General features: G+C 43.2%; 1 protein-coding gene across 8 annotated transcripts in view; it reads left to right on the top strand.

Moving 5' to 3' along the window:
• Positions 1-16,317, top strand: part of APBB2 (amyloid beta precursor protein binding family B member 2) — a 940,970-nt gene that overhangs the window by 370,872 nt on the left and 553,781 nt on the right. The gene's annotated exons all lie outside the window — the stretch shown is intronic.

The raw sequence follows: 16,317 nt of genomic DNA on the forward strand, positions 1-16,317 counted from the left end.
CTTCCTTATGTAGCTTTGTGGGCTCCTGCATATGCCACAGGTAATTTATTTCTTTATTTATAAGCACAGGTTTGCCTATAGACCACAGAAAGTGACTGATTAAGGAAATATACAAATTAGAAGAAAAGAGAAGTTTTGAAACAGTTATAAAATTATCCAAAATGTATTATAGGGTGGCAATCCAAAGGAAGTGAATTCGAGCTCGGGCCCTAAAATTATCTAAGATCGTCTGCAGCACTGGGCCTGTTAAAAACGAATAACTCTAAGTAGCATTGATCTTCCACTGTCCAGGGGCATATTGCAAGTCCCTGGGGCCAATATTGAGCACAGGATCTATCAGTATCTGTGAGGAATGGTAGGCTGAAGTTTCCTCATCACATTCTGCAGGGGGGTTCCATAATTTTGTTACGTCACTGCTAGTCTTATAGCCCTTCTTCAAATATACAGGTACATGATAGTAGGCTATATGCTCAACTGACCCGTTGCTTCACTGGCATCCATTGCAGTGACTGCACAGAAAGGATCAGATTAGCTGAGGCCACACAGCAGCCTGACTCCAAGATTTATGGATTATTTTGGTGTGGGTGCCCCAAAAATGTCAATACAACATTGCAAGTGTGGTGATACACAGGTCCCGACTACTGTGCACTGTGTAGGAAAAGTAAGATAACACTTTACGCAGAATTTTAAGATTTCAACCCGCAGCCCAGACTTTATATACCTGACATGAAAAGCAAGATCTTGGTTGGTCAAATTCAACTCCAGTTTTTTGCAGTGTCTTTTTAAGTATTTTGGGGTATCCGCACAAGGCGTATTTTGGGGCCTCCTGTTTTGAACAACTTTGTATTTAGTTATCTATTTTCTGCCATTTCTAGGCTGCACGATACCAAACAATATTGAATTATATGATACCCTTTCAGAATAGGGGCCACTGGAATATGCTTTGCCCAGGTCACACAAATGCTTAAGATAACACTCAGTATAGAGAGATAGAGGTAAAGCTAGGCAGAGAGATTGAAATAGAGACTTGGGCAGAGGTGAGCTAGAGAGAGAAATCACTTTCGTATTGGGACTTTTAGAAGAAGCGAGTCCTGGACAATTGCCTATTTTGCCCTTATTTTAAAATTCTCTGGTGTTTTTCACTAATGCCACTGTCACAGGCACTGGTCCAATCTGATCAGGCCAGCATTTGCTGGGTACAAATTTAAAGTTCTGTCATTACGTAAGCACATAGCTTTCAGTAGTTGACCCACACAGTGTTTTGGTCTCCAGCACTCAATATATACATGCAATAGCAATGGCAGCTTTTACAAATGAAGCTTTTCCCCCTTGGCATCCAAGTTTGTATATAAAAGCACACAATAGGAAATGTTTACCTGAACGGAGCATTTGACCTCGAATGAACTCCATGATCTTAAAAGCTTTAAATTCAGGGATAATCTAATAAATGGCTTTGTGAATCACAATATCGACATTAAAGATCAGTCAGACAATGGAGCGACCGCCCACTGGCAGAAATTTGATAACATCTGGATGGACCAGCCATGGCATGCAGCCATCTTGTGCAATAGTTGCAGTTTCAACACGTTTTCCTGGTACTTCAAATCAAAATGAATTTCTTTAGCCCAGCCATGAGTGAACAAGAGCGTAATCCTCATTCAGAGAGTCTGTTCTACTTCAGATTTGAAACATGGCATTCAGTGGTTGACAGACATTCCAGACTGCTACACCACAGAGTTTTAAAATGTTTTTCTATCCCATCAGCCCCACACTCTCTCCTGTTCCGGCAACATAACTTGTTGACTTGTCTTTTCCTGAAATGGCATATCATTATGAGGAGGATATGTTTCTGCGTCAAATGACAGGGTTCACTCAAGGAGGTCTTTAATTTAACGCTTGGAGCTATTCAGTCCGATCAGAGCTGTAACATCATGCCTTAAGCCACTGAACCTCTTGATACCGTTTGCTGCTGAGTGACTGTCAGAAATGTGATTATTTATTTGGGGGAGAGGGCATCCCAATCAAACGAAGGAAACCCACTCTGATTAGGTTAAAACATAGTTCTGAGAGAATCTCTGCTCATCCCGTGATATCTGTGGCATAGGCATCAGGCAATTCCAAAACAAGGTGCATGTTAAGTTTAAGCAGTACTAGCAATATCAAAGTAAAGATCACAACATAATAAAACTTCCAAACCAATTTAGATAAATAGAGACACATTTAGAAATTCAGAAGAAAGTCGACCACTATGGAAAAGCAACAATTCATGGTGGACTAGGACCCAAACGTAGTTTCAGGCCAACTGCGATGGAGCAGACATTGGATACACCAAGTGGGTTGACCCATACTTGGTCACCAACTTCAGGGAAAGCGTCTTCTGGTCAGTCCTGCAGCTGCCACCAGGCAAGCCTCTCTCCAGCTTATTGGCCCCACTCCTACCTGACAGGATCAAAACTGGTTTTGTTTCTCCAGACTTATTCTCCAACTACTGGGAAAGCTTCTTCTGGTCAGTCCTGCAGCTGCCACTAGGCAGGCCTGTCTTTAGCTTCTTGGCCCCTCTGCTACTTGACAGGATCAAAAACAACTGTCTAGGAAGGTCCAAGGGATGAATAGGATAATCCCTCCCTTACATCTCCAAGTCAAAAGAGGTAGTGCTAAATCTGTCCATTGTTCTGCCAGCTGTTCATGTCAACTTCAAGATTGCTAATCCATGCTAAGAGGTCATTAGTTAAGACCCATTGGTCCTTCCTGGGTCCGGAGGCAAGCCTCTGTTCTCTGAGCCATAGTAGTTGACTTTTCCAGTCAAAGATGTGTATTCCAGGTCTGAAGGTGAAATAGGCGTTCAGAACCGGGTTTCCTCACTGTGCGACTGGGGACAGGCTGTCTAGGAGGGTCCTGGGAATGAATAGGAGAAGCCATCATTGGCATCTCCAATTCAAAAGAGGTTTTGTTCAGTCAACTGCTCCTAGCCACTCCTAAACAGCTAATTGGTGCTAAGTGGTCAGCAGTTAATAACCATTAGCCTTCCCTGGGCCCAGAGGCAAATCATTGTCCTCTGAGCCAGAGTTGTTAGCTGTCCCAGTCAAGGATATGTATTTCAGCTGTGGGTGTGTGGCGAGTGGCAGACTTTGCTTTACGCCATTTCTGGCTCAGGCAGCCTAAAGTACATTTTTACAACATTGCTTTTCTGCTTAATTTATCAAAAATCTGATTTCAACATTCAGTTAGATTTAAAAAAACTAAGCAGGAAATACATTTGAAGCATTTCTAGCCCTTTCCTAAGCGAAGGTGGAAGTTAATGATTTTAAACCTACCTAGGTCTAAAATCTAAAAAGTATAGCCTGAAATACACTGTAAGATAACTTAAGGCTTTATTTCACTGTGAGGGCACACTAACCCCAATATGTAACTTGTAGTATTTCTGTGGTCTGTGGGCTTATTAGGCATATTTTAGGAGTGACTTGCAAAGGGATTGTTCCCTGCCATGTATTGATGTAGTGCATTTAAACTGCAGCCTAACTAGAGCACAGTAAGAAACAAAAAAAATTCATACCTGTGGTTGGGGTAAATACCCACTTTAACCCACCTATGACATTTAACTTTTGATGCCATAGGTTCACTTAAAACAACATATTTTGCAGTGTACATTAAGGCAAGCTAAATATGGTAGATAGGGAGTAACAATGTACCACACATATTTTAGAAAGGAAGCATAGGGACTTTGCTACTGTGTAGAAGTGGTAAAGTGCACAGATTCGGGGACCTTGATAGGAAATGGGTTAATTTCTTACAATGACTGTTGCTGTTCAAGAGCTATAACACAGAGGCATAATTTCAGAAAAGCTAGTAGCAAAGCCCAAGTAACCATCTGAGTGATTGGATTGCATGCACATACTGTTTGCCTGCCATGTGTACGCATCTGTAGTATTACCAAGATGGTGACCTTAGGTTTCCAGGTCTGGAAAAGGTGTCAAGAAGTGAAAATCTTCGTCATCCCCTTCATCAGACAAAGCAGCACCTGCATAGTTAGTACCAGTGTCCCAGAGACAGCAGTCTATCTTGTGTGAATCTGGTTTTGGACTACTTGCTATGCTACCCCTAACACATAAAGTGTACACTAGTTTTTGTGGTCAGGATATTGAGCAAATAGAACCTTTTCCTTCTTGTCCATGTGTTCCTGATTTCCCCGAAACATCCCCATAGGAAGAAAAAAGATCATATAGCACAGCAGAGACTGTGCGTTTCTCCTAATGCTGCCTTCAAGAAACAGCCCATTATCTCAGTTGTGTGTGGTTGACCAGCACTAACTGAAAGCAAGAACTTAGCTTCCTTTAATTTTGCCATATGGAGATCTGAAGCAAAGTTCATTAACTCTCTGGATGTAAGGTTGAAGCAGACCTCCCTTGCATTAACACCAGGTGAACAAAATGCTGTTCGGGCAGAATCTAACTCTGAAATGTGGAAGGAGGTAACTAGTTCCAAGGCAACCTTCTTCCACATAGGCCAATGCTTGTACAGGGTAGAGAAGTTCTCACTGTTCCTTATTATTCTGTCTGAACGACATTGACTCTGCCACAAAATAGGTATGTATGTGGGAGTTTGACTTCCCTGGCTGTCCTGGACATGATCCTTTTTTACTTCCTTGAGGTTTAAGAGAAGGTGCTTACTTTTCTGCTAAGAGTAAGGGAAGCTGTATCTTTGATGTTAACTTAAGCAAGCTGGCACCAATGAATGTTCAATCTTGGTTGCGCCAAAGAAAATTACTGAACACAAGTCTGTGTATAGATTCTATGACTAGCTCTATATAATACAGATATTTTAGCAGCCATAAATTAAAGTTGCTCAAGTCCTCCAAGGTTTGTATATTTCAGCTCTTCTTCTGGCAGTGACCATAGTCATTAGAGCTGTTTTCTTTAATCAGGGACCGTCCACTCTCACAGTGGTAGAGGATAGTTTCAACTTACCTCCTGGCTTTGTGGTAAATCACATAAGCTGTTTATATAGATCGAGAGGCTCCTTGGAGTGGGGATCTTCAAGCTAGTCCCAGTCTCCACCACTGCAACCTCTTCCTTCTGAAGAAGTCTTTCATGATTAGTACATTGCCCCAGGTACCCTTAGCCCATCAGCTGGGAAAGGGGTACAGATTTCAAAGTTACTTAGTTCCACTTTACTATCCGAAACCTTTACAAAAGGTATCAGAGGGTTGAGGCTCAGGAGTATGCTATCATTATATTGTGTTCTTGGGATGAGGTCTGGAACCAGGTAAAAATCCCCTGAACCATTTATCCCTCAAGAGACACCTTTGTTCACAGTGGAGAAGACTGATTATTCACCCTTATCTATCACCTCACTGAACCACTAGGCTTTTGATCAGTATGACTCTAATCTGAAGCAGTGAGTAAACAGAAATTCAGGTGTCAGTAGAAGGGCAAATGGCCCAGGTTTTGCTCAGTGCTTTGCCTCAGAACTTGCTAAATAAAGTATTCAGGTCATACTTTGTTGATCCTCAGTTGATGGAGTCTGTGATTGTACCAACTCCTTTCAGGAAGTTCTTGTTTTGAAATGACAACATATTAACTGTCTGCTATGTGTTTCTTACAGTTTTATAATTGTTCTATTTGGTTTGGCGCTGACATCTTTTCAACCCATAGTCTCTAGTGACTTCTAAGTTAGATCTTCCTCACTGTTTTCTTTCTAAACCCTTCTTTGCACCCACAAAGTACTGTACACAGTTTAGATGTTCGTAGGGCCCTCAAATGGGATTGGATACAAACCTTAAAGTCATTGGATAGACCCTTTGTTAGGTATAGGATGTACCCTGGCAAAGTGTCATTTCAAGCCACCACTAGTGTTATTAGTGTTACCTGCTGGTGCGATCCCACTTTAGGACAGCACCAAGGCAGTGTCACTGGTTTTTAGCGGCGTTTTCTGCTGGATGTGATCTTCACACATGAACTTTGGCTACACTATCCCTTCACAAAAATCCTTTGCATTTGACAGATTGGATGCTTATTTCGGCCCACTTGTCTTGAGAAGCAGGTTGGACTAGGCCTCAGGAGTTTCCAGGTTAGCCTCCCCCTCAGTTTCCCAAAAAATGATCTGTCCGCTTTGTACCAATAAATTACCAAAGGGGCGACTGCACGGCCAGTGCAGTGTAAGTCCCAAAGTACAAGGGCCTAAGACAAGTTAAGAAAACCTACACAAGACAAGATTGAAAGTCCAAATCATGCGAGTTTATTCAGAGTTAAGAATTGCTGCAAAAAGGTTATTAGTTACTTCAAATCAGTATCAAAATAATTCATAATAAGCAAGAGGTTTAACATAAGGTCAACCTCCTGAAAAAAAGAAAACAGCTAGAACCCAAAACACACCCATGTAGCTGTATAATATAGAGACTGCTTGATATGAAAGCAAGGAAAGGTACAATGTCATCAAGAGGACCAACATGAAGACTGTTTCTGGTGAATAGGCAAAACGCTCTTGCACACATCCCAAAGAAGCACATTTTATAGGTTCAGCAGAGTAGAAAACACCACTCTTTGCATGGTATTAAGTGGTACCATGGGCCATACTAATAAAAGTTACATGACAGAAACCAATCAACATTTCATAAATTGTCTTAAATAACGGTGGCCTACTTTAGGAGCCCGTCTAAAATGAAAAGTCCAGTAACATCTTTGACCGACATACAAATGTGAAATTACATTATGACAAAACAATAACCCATATAAATGAAAAAGCAAACTGTTGTTGGTGCCAACAGCAACAGCCTTGATTATTTCCAACATTATGAGAACATTTCTGGCATGGATTCCTTTGAAGCACAAGATAGTTACATGAAGCATCACCACAAACCAGATGCTAATATCAATTTTTCTCTTGTTAAAGGAAAATAACTCCAGCAGGCCTTACAATTGGAAACCCAAAACAGCATTTATTTTACAGGCAGTCAAAGGCCCAATTATCAACTTGAGGCCTGGTTATGCTAACTTAAACACCTGGGTGAATATTAGGCTTTTAATTAAGAAATCTGATCTGACATCTAGAAGTAAGGGTTTTGGAACATTATAAACCGTATATGTTACTCACTATAGTGACCTATTTACTCTTAAACCAACTCTCCCCTGTGATGACTTACCCCACCATCCTTCTCAACCCGCATGTCTTCTTACTGTAAACAGAGACAAAAAATGAGATTTGGAAGTATCATGCACATTGAGGTTAAAGACCAGGCACACACCAGCTTCCACTGGAAATCTTTGACACTGTTCACAAAGTACTCTTGTTCCCCTTACGTTATCTTACTTTTATGCCATAAGAAAACCAGCCACAAAATATTGCCCAATTATTGTTGATTAGTAATATTTGTTTCAGGTAATTTAGAGTATGATTCAGGTATAAATGTGAGCACTGCTCAAGGAAACACAGTAGTGTTTATTTAGTTGAAGTTAAACACAACTTACTTCTGTTTTGCTTCCAGGCACAATAGAGCCAAGTTGTGGTGTCTTCATGTGTTTTTTCTAGGGAATGGCAGCTCAGAAATAACCTGAGTAGTTATGAATGACTTGAAAGTCAAGGTTTTGTAGTAATTAGCTATCACAAAAGAACATGCCAATTATACCAGTGATACGTTTTGAAAATGTCACTGATAGATGGACCATAATTTGAGTCTCATTGTCTGTTGCATACCCTCCCTGTGTGTGTGTGTATGTATGTCTCTTCCTCTTTATGATTGCCTCACGATTCATTCTTCTCTCCTTCCACCCTGGTTCTTTGTCCTCATAGGTAAACCAGTCAGCCAACTGTAGTCACTCCTGTAGAGCGATGTTCAGCTAAGAGTAACACTCAAAGTTGACCTGACATTTAGAAACTTGCTGAAATTCTCTCATAGGCATCTGTTCTACCCTGCTCTGCAAGTTAGCACCAGCGTCTGAAATAGAGATCAGTGGCCTCCTGACCTTTTTGAAGAAATATCCACCCGAGGGATCTTGAACACCAAAGTGGTCAACCAGGGCTCACAGCACGGACTATAACCAAACTAGCTAATTCATCCCTCCAAAAGAGGCAGCCCCCAAGCACTAAAACATGCAGTCCTCACCAATATCCTAAAGAAGCTAACTGTAGATCCTGATAATGTTTTACTGATAGACCCCTCTCTGGGGTATCTTGTATGCAAATAATGTCACCAGACAGTTGTCCACCCACCTGAAAGCAAATTACAGTTTTAGTGACGTCCATTAAACCTTCAGACTCCAGCTGGCCAAGGAGGTCACACTTCCAAATATCAAGAAGAACTACTGAATTCCTGCGTCCTGGGCCATCCCACTGAAATTATCCTGTTTGGCCTCTTACCTGTCTCAGTACTGTAGACCATCAGGTACTTATCAAACGCTTTTCCACTTCCGCCTGCATTGGAAGAACTGAGCTGGCATTGCTTGTGTCTTTATAAAACTGCACCCATCAAATCAAAGTGAGCCCATTCCTCTCCAGCACCTCCAACATCAAATGTGGCATTCCTGAGAGCTTGGCCTTCTCACCAATAGTATTTAACTTATACATGGTCTACCTCATTGACAGCTTGACAAGATAGGATTTTGCATGTAGGCAGAAGATACATTTGAGGCTCTACGTCGTCCAGTTTTCCATAGAACTATCCTGCTACTCAATGATCTTTAGCTATACTCATAACCCATTATGCTCTGAGGTCACCCAAGGGTTTCCTAGCAGAGCTTTCAAAAATTCTACTTAAAATACAATTAAATAATTACATTGAGAAGCCTCAAAAGCTGGAAGTCTCCCAGGCCTCTGTGAACCTCCAAGATGGACCATAGCCCTTTGTCTGGGACTTTGCACTGCCATCTCCTTTTTGTCATATTTAGTCTTTTGTCACATGTTAGCAAGCATCTTTGTGTACCATCCTGTTTACGTGCCTCCTTTCATCTTGGTCTGACAACCTGTCTCATTTTCTACAATATGCCCTTGTTGATTAACCCTGACCAAGCAGAGTTTATACAATTACGAATCTGTTCGACAATACCAAATGCCTACTACACGTAATGAATAACATTGAAAGAAACTGGAAATTCGCACTGCTCGTGTGTGTCGACGGTGAGAAAGCGTCAGAGTTCACTAGTCCTACTTGGAGGAGACAATGAAAACATGCAGCTTTGGCCGTGAATTTAGAAAATTTGTATTTAGTGGCTATAAACACAATGGGGGTCATTACGACCGTGGCGGGTGGCATCAGCCGCCCGCCAAGATCGGACCGCCGGGCGGCCACCAATGCGGCCGCACTCCCGCCGTGGCCATTTGGAGATCCCCGCTGGGCCGGTGGGCGGAAACCTGGTTTCCGCCCGCCGGCCCAGCGGGGATCTCAGCCGCAACACAGGAGCCGGCCCCTAATGGAGCCGGCAGTGTTGTGGCTGTGCGACGGGTGCAGTTGCACCCGTCACACTTTTCACTGTCTGCTGTGCAGACAGTGGAAAGCTCCATGGGGCCCTGTGAAGGGGCCCCTGCACTGCCCATGCCGGTGGCATGGACAGTGCAGGGGCCCCGCAACCCCCTTTTCCTCCAGCCTTTTCCTGGCAGTTCAAACCGCCAGGAAAAGGGTGGCGGAAAGGGGACTCGTAATCTCCTGGGCAGCGCTGCTAGCAGCGCTGCCCAGGTGGATTATCACCGCCGGGGCAAATGTGGCGGAATACCGCCGGCCCCGGCAGTGCGACCATGGCTCTTCCGCCGCAGTCGTAATAGGCCAGGAAGCACCGCCAGCCTGTTGGTGGTGCTTCCGTCATTTTAGCCCTGGCGGTCTCGTACCGCCAGGGTCAAAATGACCCCCAATATGCCGCGGGTAGAGTGTACAGTATCCCCACAGCAGCTTTCCAAATGCTGCGGGGAAAGAGGCAGGCTTGTTGACCCCGTCTCCATTGCTATTTTCACTGTATGTAGAATTCATGGCTCAAAGGGTGAGGATGAAACCTGGCATAGTAGGCATGAAAATAGACTAGGGCACACATAAGATATGCCTGTATGTGGATGATGTCGTTCAGGCACTGATTGACCTGACCTTAATAAGTAGTTTCCCTCAAATAGTAAAAATGTAGCAAAAACCTCCTTGTAGTTAAGCAGAAGTCTGGCCTCACTGAAATTAGAATGCTGAAGCCAGGAACATCAATGTTGCAAGTCATAGGGTATGACCAAAAGAGATGCCAAGAGGGGAACTCTTATTGTACTTTATAGTAGTGTTGCGCAGATCTTCTGAGGTTCATCAGAATCAGATTTTCAGGTGTGGTATTCTTTCTTATCCGCAAGCTAGTATTGTTTCATAAACTATCTCCATTCCCTCACACACAGGTTCCTTCTCACTTCCTTCGGATAGAGCTTCAGGTTGAACACAATTCCACAGTCCCTTTGAAGCAATTCTTCCCTAACATTGAACTCTGCATAAGCATACATGATATTGTCATCTGTCTCCATCGGAGCTGTTCCACTCCCTCCCCCTTCTTAAAGAAACCTTCAGAAAGCTTTGCTCTGAAATAGTAACACACTCATTTTCACCAACCTTTTTTTGTGGGTAACTTAGTAACTAAAAACACGCCAGGTACTATATCCAATAAAATAAAATGAGCACTGGCCGTTGCTGGATAGTCTGTTGCAACATTGACAGGCACACTGAAATTTTACAACTTCCATAACATATATGGGCACTTGCCGTGTTTGGCACATCTTTTTGTTCTGCTTTGTGGCTTCCTTTGTGCCTTTAGCCTTTCAGAACGGTGGCAGGCACATCTGTCACCAAAAGAAGTGGACAAATCATGGTGGCCAGGGCTTATTATATGGTGATAGGCAAATCTTTATTCATTGAAGACGCTTCAGGTACACATTAACGACTGCATTGCGTGTTGACAGAATAGTACAATGTGAATAGAATACACATCTAAAATATTGCAAATTCATGTAAACGACTATCTTGAATTTGCCTTATTCTTCAGGGGATTTGGTGTGGGTCAGTGATTCCCAACCGGGGGTCCGCAAAGCCTCCTCAGGGGGTCTGCAACTGCTTAGAAAATTCAATAATATTATCAGATTAGGTCCCCAGCTTTGAGTAATGACTCGGGGGGGGGGGCTCCCCGGATTCCAATAATGATTCAGTGGGGGTCCCCGGGTTCCAGTATTGATAAAGTGAGGATCGACAGAAGTCAAATGGTTGGGAACCACTGGTGTAAGTGGTTTGGGCATCTAAACTAAATTAAGGCATTGGAGGTCCAGTTTTGTGTGCGTGGTCTTTTGGTGACTAATAATGCAAAGCATCACTGCCTTCCTTCTTTGTCCCTTATTTCGATGAACCAGCAGTTAAGTAGGCCTAGTAGAAAAAGGTTTTTATCAATTATGCTCATGTGTGCTGCCCCTTATGGAATTAAGATTGTCCCTGTTTAGGTATGAAGGGTCAAGACGTTCTGGAGATCTTACCATCCTTAGATCTAATGGAAGCAATGGGGTTGAATGAGCTAGAGATCTTTACAAAAAAGTAAGACTTGCACTATTTACCCAACATTAGCACATAATTTTGAAGCACTATCACTTTGGGAAAGGAGCTCAGGGAGAGAATGAATGAATGAGTGGAGGATTTGGTGACAGGTTTGAGAAAATAGACATTTTCCTGTAAATTGGTGCTTGGACAGAACGTTTTAGAGCTCAATTTGTGCTGAACTGTATAGATGAAAGACTGCAGGCGGAGTTATGGCTTTAGGACAAACAATCTTTAGTTAAAGTGCAAACCATTGCCAAACAGGTAGAGCACATGATGGCCTATATGAGAGTGATTTATAAAATTGAGGCAAATAGAACACAGGTGTAAGTGGTAAAAAGTGGATGAGGTTTGGGTAACTAGGCTCATGAAGTCAAGTTTGAAGGGTTGTGTTGTAGTTGTAGGCAATCCGGTCGCCTAGTTTTAAAGATTACCCGTCTCAGAAGGCAGTGTGCAATACCTGTGGCATAAAGGTTATTTCATGAAATGTTTCTGTTCAGCACCCATCATTAAGGATAGATCTATAGTGAACATAGTGAAGGAGGTATGTGCTGAAGAGGTAATGCAGTTGTGTAGTCTGGAAGAGGGAACCCTTCTGAACTTGTGGACACAAATGTTAAAGCCATTTGATGATGGGTGACTTGTTCAAGGTTATCCATAATCCTTGAGAAGACCATAAGGAGTAATATTGAGAATGTGTGATATTGAAAGCCATGGTTATTTGCCACGGAGGGCGTAGGATTCAGATGATTAACATGTTGGGTCACTTTGTAGGTACTATCATGTTTAAGAAAAAAAAAAGAATGACAATTGCAAAGGTTTGTGTCCCTGTGAAAGGTGATAACATACTTGGGTGACTCCAACAAAAAGACTTAGTTGTATATCTTGATACAAATGCCTTTCCACATGTTCAGGTTCATGAGGTAATGGATAGCCATCTGGATGTGGTAAGTGAATTTGTCTGTCTGTTCCTTGAAGGGCTGGAGTGTCTGAGGTCCACCTCGCACCTTATTAAGTTGAAAGCGGATGTTTATTCCTATGGGGTTTAAAGTAAGGAGGTTGCCATTGAGGGTGCAGATGCAGGGGAAGGAGGACGTTGCGAAACTTGCCACTTTGGGAATAATCACGCTGGTGGAAGCCACTGAGTGGTAAGCACCCATAGGCCTGGCCAAAAAATAAAAAAATAACAGCAATGAGTTGCATAGACTTTAGAGCCCTCAACCGGGAAATGATTGTAGACCTATATCTCATACCCAGTATCTCTGATTTACTATCTGCTCTTAAAGATGACTAGGTTTTCCGCACATTGGATTTGATATCTGCGCAGCACCACATTTTTGTGCACGCCTTTTAGATTAGTGTCTGCCTGTTCCATTTTTCAGAGGCTTAATAAGACCATGGTGAACGGTTTAGAGAAAAACAAATCACAATTTCTATCAGAACAGACAGTAAACCCCTCTGCAAGATTCCTATGTCCAACGTTCTTGATGCAGTCTCTTTTAGAATCGGATGTTGGGTGGTCGACCTGGGTTCCTGAATTTGGTGGCAGACTGTGTTTCCAGATTCGTGGCAGAAGAATCAGGGAAAGGGACAGGCATGAATGTGCAGTGTGAGGAGTGCAGAAACATTTGTACCATCTTCGATGAGATTGTGACTGAGGAGATGTGGAAAGAGGAGATGAACAAAGATGCCCGCATGCAGTAGGGTTTGAAAACGCTTAAAGGAGACTGGAATGCCAAAAAGGAGAATGAAGAGCAGTTAATCCATTTTGGAGTGTGAAAGGAGAACTTGATGAAAGGGGTAGTTTTGATTTTAGAGGTACAAAATGAATCCAGAATCCTCTACACAGTTTAAGAGAAACACTGGTGACTCGGAGTCACATAAAACACTGAGGCATGGTGAAGATGAAAGAATAGATTTGACAAGGCGTCTTATGGCCTGGAATGGACATGATGATCAAAAGGTTTTGTTGGACCTGGCCCTTTTTGCAGGGTCATCCCAAAACCTTTTGCCTTCTTCCTCCTATTTTTTCTGACCATTTATTGTTGGCTTTAGGACTCTGAGCACTTTACCACTGCTAAGCAGTGCTAAAGTGTATATGCTCTCTGTCTAAATTTAATTGGTGATTGGTTTATTCATTATTGGTATATCTGATTTACTAGTAAGTCCCTAGTAAAGTGCACTAGAGGGGCCCAGGACCTGTAAATCGAATGCTACTAGTGGGCCTGCAGCACTGATTGCGGCACACACATGTAAACATGTCTCAGACCTGCCACTGCAGTGTTTGAGTGTGCAGTTTTGCACTGCCAGTTCAATCTGACAAGTGTACCCACATGCCAGGCCCAAACCTTCCGTTTTACCAGATGTAAGTCATCCTGAAGGTAGGGCCTAAGTAGCCCCTGGGGCAGGATGAAGTGTATTAAGAGATGTACTGGTGTGTTTTTATCCTGATAGTGAAATACTGCCAAATTCGTTTTTCACTATTGGAAGGCTTATCTCTCCCATAGGTTAACATGGGAACTGCCTTCCAATATCTTTTAAGTGCAGTTTCCCATTGGGAGCAGATATGGAGTTTGGGGTCTCCTGACTCCTAACTTAAAAATACATCTTTTGGTAGAGTTGGTTTCCAAATTGTCTGTTTGAAAATGCCCCTGTTTGAAAGTGGCCATTTTGTTGCTTGACCATTCTGTTCGTCTGTCTCCCTGTGGAATCCACGTCTGGGTCAGACTGACATTTGGACTGGTTCTGAATTCCCTCTAGACAGTGACACACAGAGAGCTGTGGCGTTTCATGCATATCCTGATGAGTCTCCTGGGCTAGAATAGGGAAGGAGGAGCGGACACCTGCACCTGAAAGGGCTGTGCCTGTGTCCTCCCACAATTCAGGCTCCAACCCCCTGGAGTGTGTCTGGGGCCAGGCCTGGGCAAGGCAGGAACTTGTGAACAGCAGAGACTTTCCTTTCAAGTTTGCCTACTTCAGAGGCAGAAAGGATTGTAAGTAGTGGACCCTAAATCCCAGACTTTCAGAATACCTCTGGATGAAGAGGAACCTCTGTCAAGTAGATTAGTTGGACGAGGAGTACTGGCACTTTGCTGTGTGTGCTTTGCTGAGCAGGCCTGCAGTTGCTGCTTCTGCCCTAAAGAGGACAAAGACTGGACTTTGCTATGTATCCTGCTTGTGAAGATTCTCCAAATGCTTGGCCTCAGATTGCCCCAGATTCTGAAGCCTCAGGGCCATCAAATACTTCATTTACCTGCACCTGGGCTCTCTTGCTGAGACCCCTACCCTGCCAAGTGGTGCTACATCCAGGCCCTGGGCCCTGTAAAAGAGAAGCTGGTGAACCCAAGGTGAAAATCCACGCACCGGAGCCGAGCAGCAGATAAATTGACGCAATGCCTGCACCGCAGCTGAAAAATCAGCGCAGCGCTGGTGAATTCTACGCATCACCAGCTTAGCGTGGATTCATCGCTGCTGTGCGTCTGGATTTTCCACGCTTCGTCCCTGGGTGTCAAAACCTGCAACATCACCACGCAGACCTGATGCTTCTTGTCTGGAAATTGATGCATCTCTTCCCTGTGAGGAAAACCTCAATGCAGCGTTTGCCCTGCGGAGAAAGAATCGATGCACAGCCTCACTTGCGAGTAAAGAATCAACGCATCGCTAGCTTTTCTGACATACGCTCGCCTGTGCGGCTTTATTTTTGACGCATACCAGGTACTTTGTGCTGAAACAACAAATCCATTCATTTCTATGGATTAAGACACTTTTTACTTTAAACATTCATATCTTTGCTTTTGTATGGTGCATTTTTTGTTGTTTTGGTCTTGTTTGATTCAGATAAGTATTGGCTATTTTGTCTAAACTGGTGTGGAGTCCTTTTGTGGTGTTTCCACTGTATTACTGTGTGTTTGATACAAATACTTTACACATTGCTTCTGAGATCAGCCTGACTGCTTATGCCAAGCTACCATGGGGGTGAACATTCTAGTCAGGATAGCGAGGGGTGTGTATCTCCTTACACTGACTAGAATGAGGGTCCCTGCTTGGGCAGAGTGCACACTGACTGCCAACCAGAGACCCTATTTCTAACAGGTTTGTCCGCGATTGTGTTGAGTGCTGAAATAGTGACACTTTTTTTGAAAATGTACCCTCTGTTAATGGAAAACTGCCAGCACCTGCATGGGGAGAGGTTGCCATCTATTTGGTGGAGTTGCCTCAAGGAAAACATGCATTACCGTACCTTTTTCTGTTAGTGGGTGTGTTCTCCAATGGACAAAGGTTAAGAGTGTGGCAGGCATCAGCTGCAAAGGGAGTCATTAGTATCTCAAGGACATTTGTCAGATGGAGGGTCTCTCTTAGGATCTGCTTTCAGATAATGGGATGCAATTCTGTTTGAAAGAAGTGGAATAGTTTCTAGTAGCTTGGAGGATTGAGCACAAAAGGAGTGCATTTCTGCCATCCAGAGACAAGTGGGGCAGTGGAATGTTTCAATACAACTCTGAAAAAAGGTGTACTGTGAGTTAGAACCAATGGAAAGGCATGGAATGATTGGAAGCTGATACTTTACTGAATGTGTTCTCACTCCACCACTGGCGGTACCTGTTTGAGTTCTTCAAGGTGAGGAAGCCTGGATTATGCCTTTCACCTGCTTGGATGATGTGATCAAAAGTTAGTGTACTGTGTTGGTAACTGATAAATAGATGGAGAGAAAAAAGTGTCAGGAGAAAACGAAGTTGCCTTATGATGCCAGGGTCATTCCCGTGGTAATGGGACACTGGGAAAAATTTGCGCTT

Source organism: Pleurodeles waltl, chromosome 1_2 (assembly GCF_031143425.1).
Source record: "Pleurodeles waltl isolate 20211129_DDA chromosome 1_2, aPleWal1.hap1.20221129, whole genome shotgun sequence".
Classification (NCBI taxonomy): Eukaryota; Metazoa; Chordata; class Amphibia; order Caudata; family Salamandridae; genus Pleurodeles; species Pleurodeles waltl.